This window comes from Tenrec ecaudatus, chromosome 8 (genome assembly GCF_050624435.1).
Source record: "Tenrec ecaudatus isolate mTenEca1 chromosome 8, mTenEca1.hap1, whole genome shotgun sequence".
NCBI classification, from domain to species: domain Eukaryota; kingdom Metazoa; phylum Chordata; class Mammalia; order Afrosoricida; family Tenrecidae; genus Tenrec; species Tenrec ecaudatus.
Window position 1 is genome coordinate 18,237,289 of NC_134537.1, and position 11,009 is coordinate 18,248,297.

Sequence of the window (11,009 nt, forward strand, 5' to 3'; positions counted from 1 at the left end):
TCTCTCCAAGATACACAATTGAAACAAAAATCTGGGTAAATGATTTAAAGGAAGTTTAATTCTTTTTAATACCTAAGCTCTAGAGCGTAATGTACTATGTTCTACGGATAAAACAATTACTAATTCAAATATAAAAGACACCACACTTAGAAGGGGGAAAGAAAACTTTTAAAAGGTAATGGTTTTAATTGAATGAATGAGATGAAAGATAGTAAGCCCTGTTCTCTACTTACATGAAAGAAGATTTTTAAGAAATCACTGCACAAAAAATAAAGGATAGGGTTATGGTGTTGTATTCAATGTTTCTCCTCACTGCTTTTCCTGACGGCTTAAGAACAAATCAAAGTTTCCACAGCATATTTGCTTTCAAAATGCCGAATGGTAACACAGTTGCTGACTTCGCGTTTCTGAAGACCTCGAATAGTGTCTCTGCAGCTGCAGTCTGTAAGTTTCCTTGCCATGGCACAGTCGGTTAATGAAGAAGCCCAGGTTATCCACATTGTCGATGCGATCAGTGATAACCATGTGCTCGTGAATCAGATAGGACTGGGGCAAATAGGTTCCAGCCTTGATGTTAATGAGTAGCTCCAATAAATTCCTGGGTGGCATAACAATGGAGGTGTTCAGAGGAATGACATAGCACTTATCCAGGTTAAGATCTAAATAGGCGGTGAGTTTCTTGCTAAAGTCATGGACAATGTTGGCTGGATCACTGTCGGCAAACTCTGGGACAGGCACACTGATGAATTCAACCTCCTCTTCCTCGAAGATCTTAATGTTTTCCTCAATTGTCTGGTACCGAGCAGCTGGGGCTTGGGCAGAGGCCTCATTCAGGACGACGTCATCTTTGATGTACTTTATCCCACAGTAGTACACATCGTCTGGTTGGAGAGCAAAGTATTTGTACAGATAGGCGCCGCCCAGAATGACACCTGCAAGCATAAATGCCAGTCCAAAGCACATGCACCAGCACCACGCTCTTCTTTGGCCAATTGGCACCACTTCATCTGTGTCCTTGCAGTCCACCGCGACGGCTGTCCGAAGGGCCGATGAGCGCCTCCTCGCCGCTCTTGGACTCGTCCTTCTTGGCCTCCTTCTGGGCCAGCGCCGAGTTGGACGTCACCTTCACCACGTCGCGGTCGGGGGCATCGTCGGCGGCGGCGCGGGCGGCGGGCTCGGCTCGGCAGCGGCAGACGGGGACGCGGATCGCGGTCGGCAGCTGAAGCGGGGACTGCGGCACGGCTCCAGCAGCCTCCCAGCGTGAGCGCGCGTCGATGTTATATATTTTGATAGCCGGACACCATCAGTTTTCTTCACCCCATTTGCTTACTCACCAGCTTTGTCGTCAGTGGTTGTATTGGGAAGGAGAGCATTATAGAATGCCAATTTAATAGAAAAAAGTATTCTTGCATTGAAGGAGTACTTGAGTGGAGGCCCAATATCCTTCTGTTACCTTAATACTAAACTAATAAATATATGCACATAGGTCTATTTCCCCATCCTCATATATAAATATATTTTCATATGTACATGCCTTTATTTAGACCTCTATACATGCCCTTTGCCTCCTAGCTCTTTCCTCTATTTCCTTTGACTTCCCTCTTGTCCCACTCTTGTGCTCAGTCTTCATTTAGGTTTCAGTAATTCCTCTTGGCTACATTACCTTTAATCATGCCCTACCAGGCCTCATATACCCTCCTCCTCACCAATTTGGATCACTTGTTTTTCCCTTGTCCCTGGTTTTGTTAACACCACTTACCTTTCCCCCACCTCCCCCTCTTCCATGTCCCCTGGAAATGTTGGTCCTGTTGTTTTCTCCTCCAGATTGTTCATCCAGTCTATCTTATTTAGACAGACCAGCAGAGATAATAACATGCACAAAAACAAGACAAAGCAAAACCAAGCAACAATATATAAAACAACAACAAACCAATGACCAAAAAAAAAACAAGACACAAGAAGAAAGAAAAGCTTGTAGTTAGTTCAAGGACTGTTTGTTGGTCTTTAGGAGTGTTTTCCAGTCCAGTTTGTTGTGCAAGCAAGCCCTGGCCCCAAGTCCACCATCAGCATTCTCTGGGGACCTCGCACTCCATTCCCTTGCTGTTCTGTTGCACCCCCTTAGTGTTTTGCCTCGGTATGGCGGGATCAAATAGGGTGAAATTCCCACACTGTGTCTCCAGTGTTGTCCCCTGTAGGGCTATGGGTCAGTGAGGGGCGTCATGTTTCATAGTGGTGCCAGCCATGTGGTCATCTCTGTGGACTGTCTGCTCTGAGTGGGAACATCGTCCTCAAGGCCTGGTGGACCAGGATGTGCTCCATTCTCTTCTCCTCCCCCTTCAGCAGCTCCCGTGTGCTCATACCAGATATGTCCCTCTCCCAGAGCTGCAGATTCAATGCCTTCCTTTGAAATAAATTCTTCTGGGGGGAGGGGCAGGTGTCCACGTAGTAGTTGGGATTGGGCTGGCCAATAATGACTCTTTCAATGACACTTATGAGCTTTTGGCACGCATGAACTTTTAGGAGCCCACCCACTACTCATGCACTTTTGACACCATGAACTTCCAAGAGCCCACTCACTATCCACCGATGTAGGAGGTAGAATTTTGTGTTTGACATTCTCTTAGTCTGGAAGATTGTGATCTGGAAGCAGCTGATTCATTTTCGACTGTTCAGTTACTTTAGTCATATTCTAACTCTAGGGCAATTCCCGAAACACTCAATGACTGAGTATTAAGATATTTTCAATAGATGGTGGGAGATGGATATTATAGTAATGACTACAATCTTAAAATCACATAGATTCGATATGCCTTAGAAAATCTGTTAAAGATCAGACAGATAAAGGCGATACCCAAAGTGGAGCTGGAAATGTTGCTGCACGTAAGGATCTCTCCTAGTCATTAGCAGAGCATTTATAAAAGAGGGAATGTAATATAAATTTTGTTGTCCTGTGGTGGCTTATGTGTTGTTGTGTTGCTGAACGCAGCACACTGGTATTTCAAATACCAGCAGGGTCATTCGAAGTACCTAGGTTTCAGCAGAGCTTCCCCATGGAGAACAGACTACGAACAAGGAATAGGCTGCCCACTTCAGAGGAATTAGTCAGAGGAAACCCTATGGATCCCATTGGAACACTGGGAATTCCTTGTCACCGGATGAATAAAATCAGATATTTGTCAGAGATAGTGCCAGAAGGAGAACCCCTCAGGCCAGAAGGCACTCAAAATATGACAGGGAGGGCTGCCTTCTCAAAATAGAGGCAACCATAATAATTCAGATGGGGTAAAGCCTGCGGGAATAGTCTTTGGGATCTCCATTAGCTGATCAGACACAGCTTACAATGGGATGAAACAGCTGGAAACATCAATTAGCCAATGGAATTTAGAATGGATGCAGTAGGATCTAGGAAAATTGGAAGTCCTGAAAAATGACATGGAACACCTCAATATCAATATCCTAGGCTTAATGAGCTGAAATGAACCGGCATCTTAAATTTTCTTTTTTAGTCATTTTTCTCTTTTCAACAGTTTTATTGGCATATCGTTCACATATCCTACAATTCAATACGACTGGTATTTTGAATCAGAAAATCACATGGTTTACTCAGGCATGGAGGAATCAAGGGGGATGATGCTGCATTCATCTTCAAAATGGACACATCAAGATCTTACCTGGAGCACAATGCTGCCTGTGATAGGATAGTATCTATCCGAATCCAAGGAAATCCTATCAGCGCAACTATTATTCTGATTTCTGCACCAACCACCAAAGAAATTGAAGAATTCTACCAAAGTTTCCGATCTGAAATTGATCAAGCATACAATCAAAATGCATTGATAGTTAATGGCAATTGAACATAAAAGCTGGAGGCAAAGAGAAAAGAACAATAGTTGGAAAATATAGTCTTGTTGATAGAAATAAAGCTGGAGAATGTCTGACAGGATTTTGCCGGAGCAACTGCTTCTTCATAACAAATACCCCTTTTTCAGCAGCGGAAGCAGTGCCGGTATACATAGATGTTTCTAGATAGAAAGCACACAACTCAAATGGACTACTTCTGTGGGAAGACACAATGGAGAAGGTCAATATCAGCAGCTAAAATCAGACTCGGCGTTGACTGTAGAATATACCATCAATTGCTCATATATAAGTACAGGTTTGAAGAAGAAGATAATTAAAACAAGTCCACAACAGTCAAAATACAACTTTGAATATATCCCACTTGAATTTTGTGAACATTTCAATAACAGATTTGACTTATTACATATTAATGACAGAAGACTTGATGTGATGACAACAATAACATCATACATGAGGAAAGCAAAAGCTCTTTTAAAAGACAGGAAAGAGAGAAAAGATCAAAGTGCATGTCAGAGGAGATTCTGAAACTTGATCTTAATCATAGAGTACCTAAAGCAAATGGAAGAAATGATGAAGTCAGGGAGCTCAACAGGAAAGTTCAAAGGGCAGCTGGAGAAGGCAAAGTAAAACACTGTATTATAATGAAATATGCAAAGACCTAGAGTTATAAAACCCAAAAGAAAGAACATACTTAGCATATCTTAAACTGAAAGAACTGAAGAAAAAAATTCAAGCCTCAAATTGCAATGTTGGAAGAGTCTATGGACAAAATATTGAATGATGCAGTAAGCATCCAAAGAAGATGGAAACATATGCAGAATCACTGCACCAAAAAGAACTAGTCGACATTCCACCATTTCAAGAGTTACCATGTGATCAAGAATCAATGATACTGAAGGATGCTACACTGAAAGCATTAGCCCCAAACAGGTCGCCAGGAATTAATGGAGTACCAATGAAAATGTTTCAACAAATGGAGGGACCACCTGGGCTCCTTTTGTTCCTACACCAAAAAACCCAACTCACTGTCCAGACTCATCGAGCCTATAGGACAGGGTAAAACCGCCCCTGTGAGTTTCTGAGACTATAACTCTTTTTTTTTTTTTTTTTTGTACTCCCCGAGGGGAGTGCACCGTTCCTGGAGGTACTGCAATACCAGGTCGATGCGTGGAGTGGACGGAGCAAGCTCCTATTCCATCTCCTAATTCCAAAAATCCATTTAATATATTGTTTTCAGATAGAGGACGTATCAGATATTAAACTGATAAGAACAGATACTACACTTGATCTTATCCAAAAGGCCGAGAAGCGATGAGACTATAACTCTTTACAGGAGTAGAAAGGCCTGTCTGTCCTCAGAGGAGCAGCTGGTAGTTTTCTAACCGCTGACCTTACTGTTAGTAGCTCAGTGGGTAAAAACTACACCACCAGGCATCCTTCTTTCTTCCTACAGGGACTGAAAAACTCCAGCATAAAGCAATGATTCAGGACCTACTTGCTTCATTATCCTTGCCATGTATAGAAATATTTTTCAGCAGTTTAATTGTATGAAATCATGGAAGAATTTTTAAAAGAATAGAAACATTTAAAATGATAACATGTTAGAGAGGAAAGTTCTATCTAAAAATAAAATATGGTTATATGCTATATTTGTTTTCTGATCATTAAGTTGTGTTTTATGACATGTTTTCTATCTATTTAATTTAAAGCAAAACTGTTTAGTCAACTTTTTTCAGCATAATTTTATGTTGATTCCTGAAAAAATCAAATCCACAGATTCATTTCTTTGTTTTAAAATATGTAGAATATCATTTTTGAATAAAATATGGTATATAGTAAAAATCTTAGTACTCGATCTACTGAAAAATTTACAACCTGGTTCAACTTATTATTTATTCACCTAAAATGACACAAATGACTTTTACATTCAATCACCAATGTTACAGTCCCATTTAACAAGCAGTTGCATCTCGGATAGCTAGCATACACATGCACATATATACACACACAGTTTCCAGTTTACACATATACAGGTTTATTCCAAGTAAAATGTGTTAAACATATTTGTATGATTAGACAAGTTTTCACAGACACTTTTATTATTCTTTTTAACGCACCACTATCGAGTACATTCCAACTCATAACGAAGGACCCTATAGGACAGATCAGAATTGTCCCTGTGGGTTTCTGAGGCTGTCAATCTTTATGGGAGGAGAAAGCTTTCGCTTTCTCCTGCTTTGCCTCATTAGAGTGCCATGGAAATGGGCCAATTTTGAGGTCAAAACTAATATCAAGTTTTTAACAAAATTCATATCATGGCAACTTTGCAACAAGTGTCCAGGAAATCGGCTCACATAAAACAAGAGTTGTTAGATGTGTCCAGCATTTCAAGGAAGACCTTAAGGATGAGCCAAGAGAGGGAGGAGCGGCGATCTCAATGAATGAGAAGCTGCGGCTGCGTCTTAGAACCCGGTGGAAGAAGACCTGGGAGTACAATTGATCCAACCACTCCCCAACTTGGGAATGTCCCATGGTTTGGTGTTTTCAGTTTTCAGTGAACACTGGGCCTCAGCAAGCTTTGCAGAAGCATTGTATGAAGACCAGCTAATTCAGAGAGTTGATCTTTCCACCAGGCTTTTAAAAAGAGATCCAAGTTGTGTCAGTCCGGGAAGACTAGAGAAAAAATCAGGGTGGCATTGATGTGTGTACGAGAGAGCTTTATATAAAGAGTAATTGTACATTAAGAAAACATCCCAGCCCATTCTAGATCAAGCCCAAAGGTCCGATATTAGCCCATGTGTCCGATACCAGTCTATCAATTCCTGGTCAGCATAGTTCCATGTGGCTTGTCAACAGGCATGTCTTGCAAGGAGAATGTGTCTGACCTCCCGTCAGCTATTTATTTCTGTCGCTCATCCAAATGAGGTCATCAAACTGCGACCTGATTGACACGATAGACTCCACCCTTTCTTCAAGTTGACAGTAGATTATGTAAGTGCCACAAAAGTTAATAAGAATATTTTATGGAATACACCATTACCAAGGATGGATCTTGAATTGATCAGTATGATCCAGAGAGCAAGGTCCAATCAAAGCAGCCATTCCACGGGGCTCTGCTGGGCCAATGCAACTCAAGACTGAGAGGCCAACCTAGAAGGTTACGGTGACTGATTGATTCTAGGGACTCTCAAGGTATAATTTTGTAGAAATATAATGTGTATATACATATATTTTGCATAGCCTACTCAGATATGTGAGCAAAATGTATTAAAATATGAGGTACTGAAAAAACCCGGAAAAAAGCTCCGCTGGGTGCAGCTTTTGTGGTATGCATTTTTCACACTGCGCAAGCATCAGGCAATTGGGTCTGAGTCAGTGCACCCAGTGGCATCCACTGGGAAGGTTCTCTCTGGGTACAGTGAATTTTTTTTTGACAAAGCAGTTTCACTCAACCCTTTTTTTTGGGGGGGCGGGGGTATGGCTGATTTAAGCTTACAGCATGTGGCTGTGAGATTTTGTTCCTGCATGGGAAAAATGCCACAAAAACTGTTGTAATGCTGAACACAGCTAACAAGGATAGTGCTATGGGAAAAACTCAAGTGTACGAGTGGTTTTCTTGTTTCAAAAAGGGGAAATGTGGATGACAAACCTCGTTCTGGACGTCTATCAACTTCCCTAATAGACAAAAATGTCGACCCCTAGTGCTTTTGGAGTTCGTTCCACCAGGTCAGTCTGTTAATCAAGCTTTCCGCTTAGAGGTTCTGAAAAGATTGTGTAACAGTGTGTGGCAAAAAGCCTGATTTGTGGCAGAGGGGGGACTGGTTTTGCCACCACCATGCACCTGCTCACGCAGTCATCTCAGTGCACTAGTTTTTGGCCAAAAACAGCATGTCTCTCTTGCCCCATGCGCCTTACTTACCTGACCTTGTTCTGTGTGACTTCTTTCGGCTTCTGGGAACAGAGAGGGACATGAATGGAAAATGAAGAAATGAAGATGAAAAACGAGGGAGGTGCTGTCAGCTATCCAAACAGATGAGTTTGAAAAATGTTTTCAAGAATGGAATTGCAGATTTGACAAATGTATTACGTATAATGGAGAGTACTTTGAAGGTGATAAGGCTCGTTAAAAAAATTACATATGTAGCTTTTGGGGGGGTGGGGAATTCCGTTTTTTATTGGGTACCCCTTGGTATATATGGAGAGAGTGCACACCCTAGATTATCATGGTTTAGGGCCCTCCCATGCCTTAATCTGGCTCTGGGTATTAGGATTACCCCCACTTTATATACCTGTGAAGGTTTTTTCACATTACATGATTCGTCCAATGTCTCACTCAGTCAATCAGCAGAGTCAGCCTGAATTTAGATTCTTCTGACATATAAGACTAGCTCTTCACCACTGCACTCTATTGATCTTTGTTTTGTTTTGCAGCCTTTTTATTGTGAATTAGGCGGGGTTTACATTTCAGATCATTATTTTTATATTCAAAAGCACTATATTGATCTTTCTGGTTCCTGTGTAACGCAAATTCCTAGGACCGGAACTTCCGATTAACTAGACAGGTACATTTTAATGGTATTTGATACATTGTATCCAATTGCTTTTAAGAAAATGGCTCAAATTTACATCCTACTCGACATAAGTAGGGTGTGTGTGTGTGCTCACTTTCCTAAGGCCATGTGAATTGTGTATTTTTATCTTTAAAAAATCCCTTTGTTAGGGAAGGCGTTTAAAAGGGCCTGTTTACATAGAGGAGAGTCTGATATGACTGTTCTTGGCTTTCCCCACTTCCCCTTGGCTTCTGACCCAAAGTTCCGAGGCTCTAGGGAGGGGAGCACAAAGGCGCTAGTTGTTGAACAGTGGAAGAGCAAATGAATGGCTCCACCTGCTTGGCTGATGGCCTTCGTGTCGCCATTTCTCTCTTCAGAGGCTTTGGGGGAGCACCTCTGGAGAGGCCACGGCTCGGCTCTGGCCACAGGGAAAGCAGAACCCCAGCCCCGGCTGAGGCGGCCAGAATAAACACAAGCTCAACACACAGCTCTGATTTTCAGTCACACCCTCAGATGTGTAAAACCGTGATCTCTATTTTCACATAATAAAAGCGCTCTCTGACCCAACAGAAAGTTTAGAATTGAGTCATTTCCCTGCGTGTGCGGTTAGCGTTAGGATTTTCTCAGAAAGTTCAGGTTTTTAATTGAGTCACGTTCAAGGGAAAATCCCCACACAGTCCTTTTTTCCTCCCCCTCTTTCCTTTGCAGACATGGCGTCTAGTCTCTCAGAAATGTTGGCAGCAGCCTTCGTCCCCTGGAGGACACTGGATCGATGTCTGTCTCTTTATTGTCATTTGTCTGGGTCTCTCTCCCTGTCCTTCCATTCCCAAAGCACCCTGCTGTCGTCACCCAGCTCTGTGGGGGTTGTCAGTGATTGGTGTCCAGAGCTCCTTGATGCCAGGGACTACTCCAATGCCACTCCGTTGGTGTCTTAAGTCTTGTGTCAACGGAACCCAGGATCTTTTATGGGCACGCATTTCTCTGTTTCAGTCCTAGGGCTTCCTGGCAGCATTGTTATTGTGCAGTGTCCTTAGGCCTGGCCATCTGCTTCTGACAAATGAAACCACGAAAGCTCTAAGGATCTGGCCATCCTAACGGGGTGCGTGAGTGGGGCTGACTCCATAGCAATGACAGAAGCCAGGGGCAAACCTTCCAAATACATTTACAACTCCAGAGAAAACAAACAACGAACAGAGTGCACCTCATTTTAATGAGAAAATCGGTTTTATTATAGCTACAGCTGACTTTGAAATCTGAGGGCTTGCAGAGACACCGCTTCAAAGGTTCAGTGGGGAGATCCTCGCCTAGCTCTCACCCAGAAGGCGGCTGTTCTCTCCCTGGGAGCCAGGTTGTCTGTACCAGTGTGCATTTCGATACATGAACACACCCTTGGCACTCTCGGATTTCACTTTCCTGGTTTCAACTATTTGCAGATGACCCAGAAGACTTACGATGTGTAACACTTTGTTCCCCTGCTGAAGCCCCGATTTGAATCCTACAGCTTGTGTGGCTGCAGGGGCCCCAAGCGCTTACTTGAGGTATACATGCAGCTGGCTGCCCAGGCGTCCCTGTTTTGCAGGGCCATTATTTCTGCTCCTCCTTACACATTCCATTATTTCCATTAAGCACCTGATCGCGTTTTATTTCATTTCACTGAATGTAAGAGGAGCCATGCAGCGAAGTGCTCGACGGAGTGAAGAAGTCTGGGCTTTGGAAGAATACATGTGTTCTTTGGGGATCCACCTAGGATCCAGGGCACTCCAGTGCCAACATCCACAGCCCCCACCCCAGGGTGCGCTATTGAAATGCTCCTTGGAATGCAGGAATGTGGGAGCGGCGGCTGGAGCACCTGGGAGCGGCCAGAGATCACTCAAGCCCTTTGTGCTAGGTGAGTGGCCAGTCTGCAAGTCTGCAGTGTGGCTTCTCCCCTCTGAAAGCAATAAAGTGACCTCACGCCTGGGCAGACAGCAGGAGCCTGGCTGTAGTCAGTGGACAAAGTGACTTTCCATTGACGGAGACTCCAAGATCAGCTCTTAGTCCTGCCTCCTGGGATACGTGGGGAACTTGCTGAAAACAAGGCAGAGAAGCCGAACTCCCAGTAAAGCAGAACCACCAGGGTTTTGTTATTAGACCATTGCTAGAAAATCTAATTTGTAGGCCGACAGGCTTCGTGGTTAAACGTTGGATTGCTAACTGCAAGGTCAGCGGTTCTAAGCCACCAGCTGCTCTGTGGAGGGAGGGGGCTTTCTATTCCAATAAGAGCTTGGTATCTCTAAAACCCCCAGAGGGAGTTCTCCCATGTCCTTCTAGGGTCCCAATGAGTGGGAATCAATCCCATGGGTGGCTAGGAGTTTGGGATTTGGTTTTGGAGGTCACAAGGAGTGTGTGTGTGTGTGGGGGGGGCACTGGTGACTCAATGGCAGAATTCACCCTCCATGGGGGAGACTCTGGCTTGGCTCCTGAACAAGGCCACACACACCGAGCAATGGTTTGTAACTATTGCTATGACACTGGACTGATTTCACGCGAGTGTTCAGATGAAGATGGACTTGTGAAAAGCAGCCAATGAACTTGTACGGACCACCAGTCTGCTCTGCA

The 11,009-nt window shown here is 43.5% G+C and overlaps 1 non-coding gene and 1 pseudogene across 1 annotated transcript; both read right to left on the reverse strand.

Annotated features, from left to right (window-relative positions):
- Positions 1–277: 277 nt before the first annotated feature.
- LOC142454653 (integral membrane protein 2B-like) lies at positions 278–9,780 on the reverse strand (annotated as a pseudogene).
- Positions 4,984–5,174, reverse strand: LOC142455633 (U2 spliceosomal RNA). Its single transcript, XR_012785809.1, has one exon. It is a non-coding gene; the product is annotated as a U2 spliceosomal RNA (small nuclear RNA).
- Positions 9,781–11,009: the final 1,229 nt, after the last annotated feature.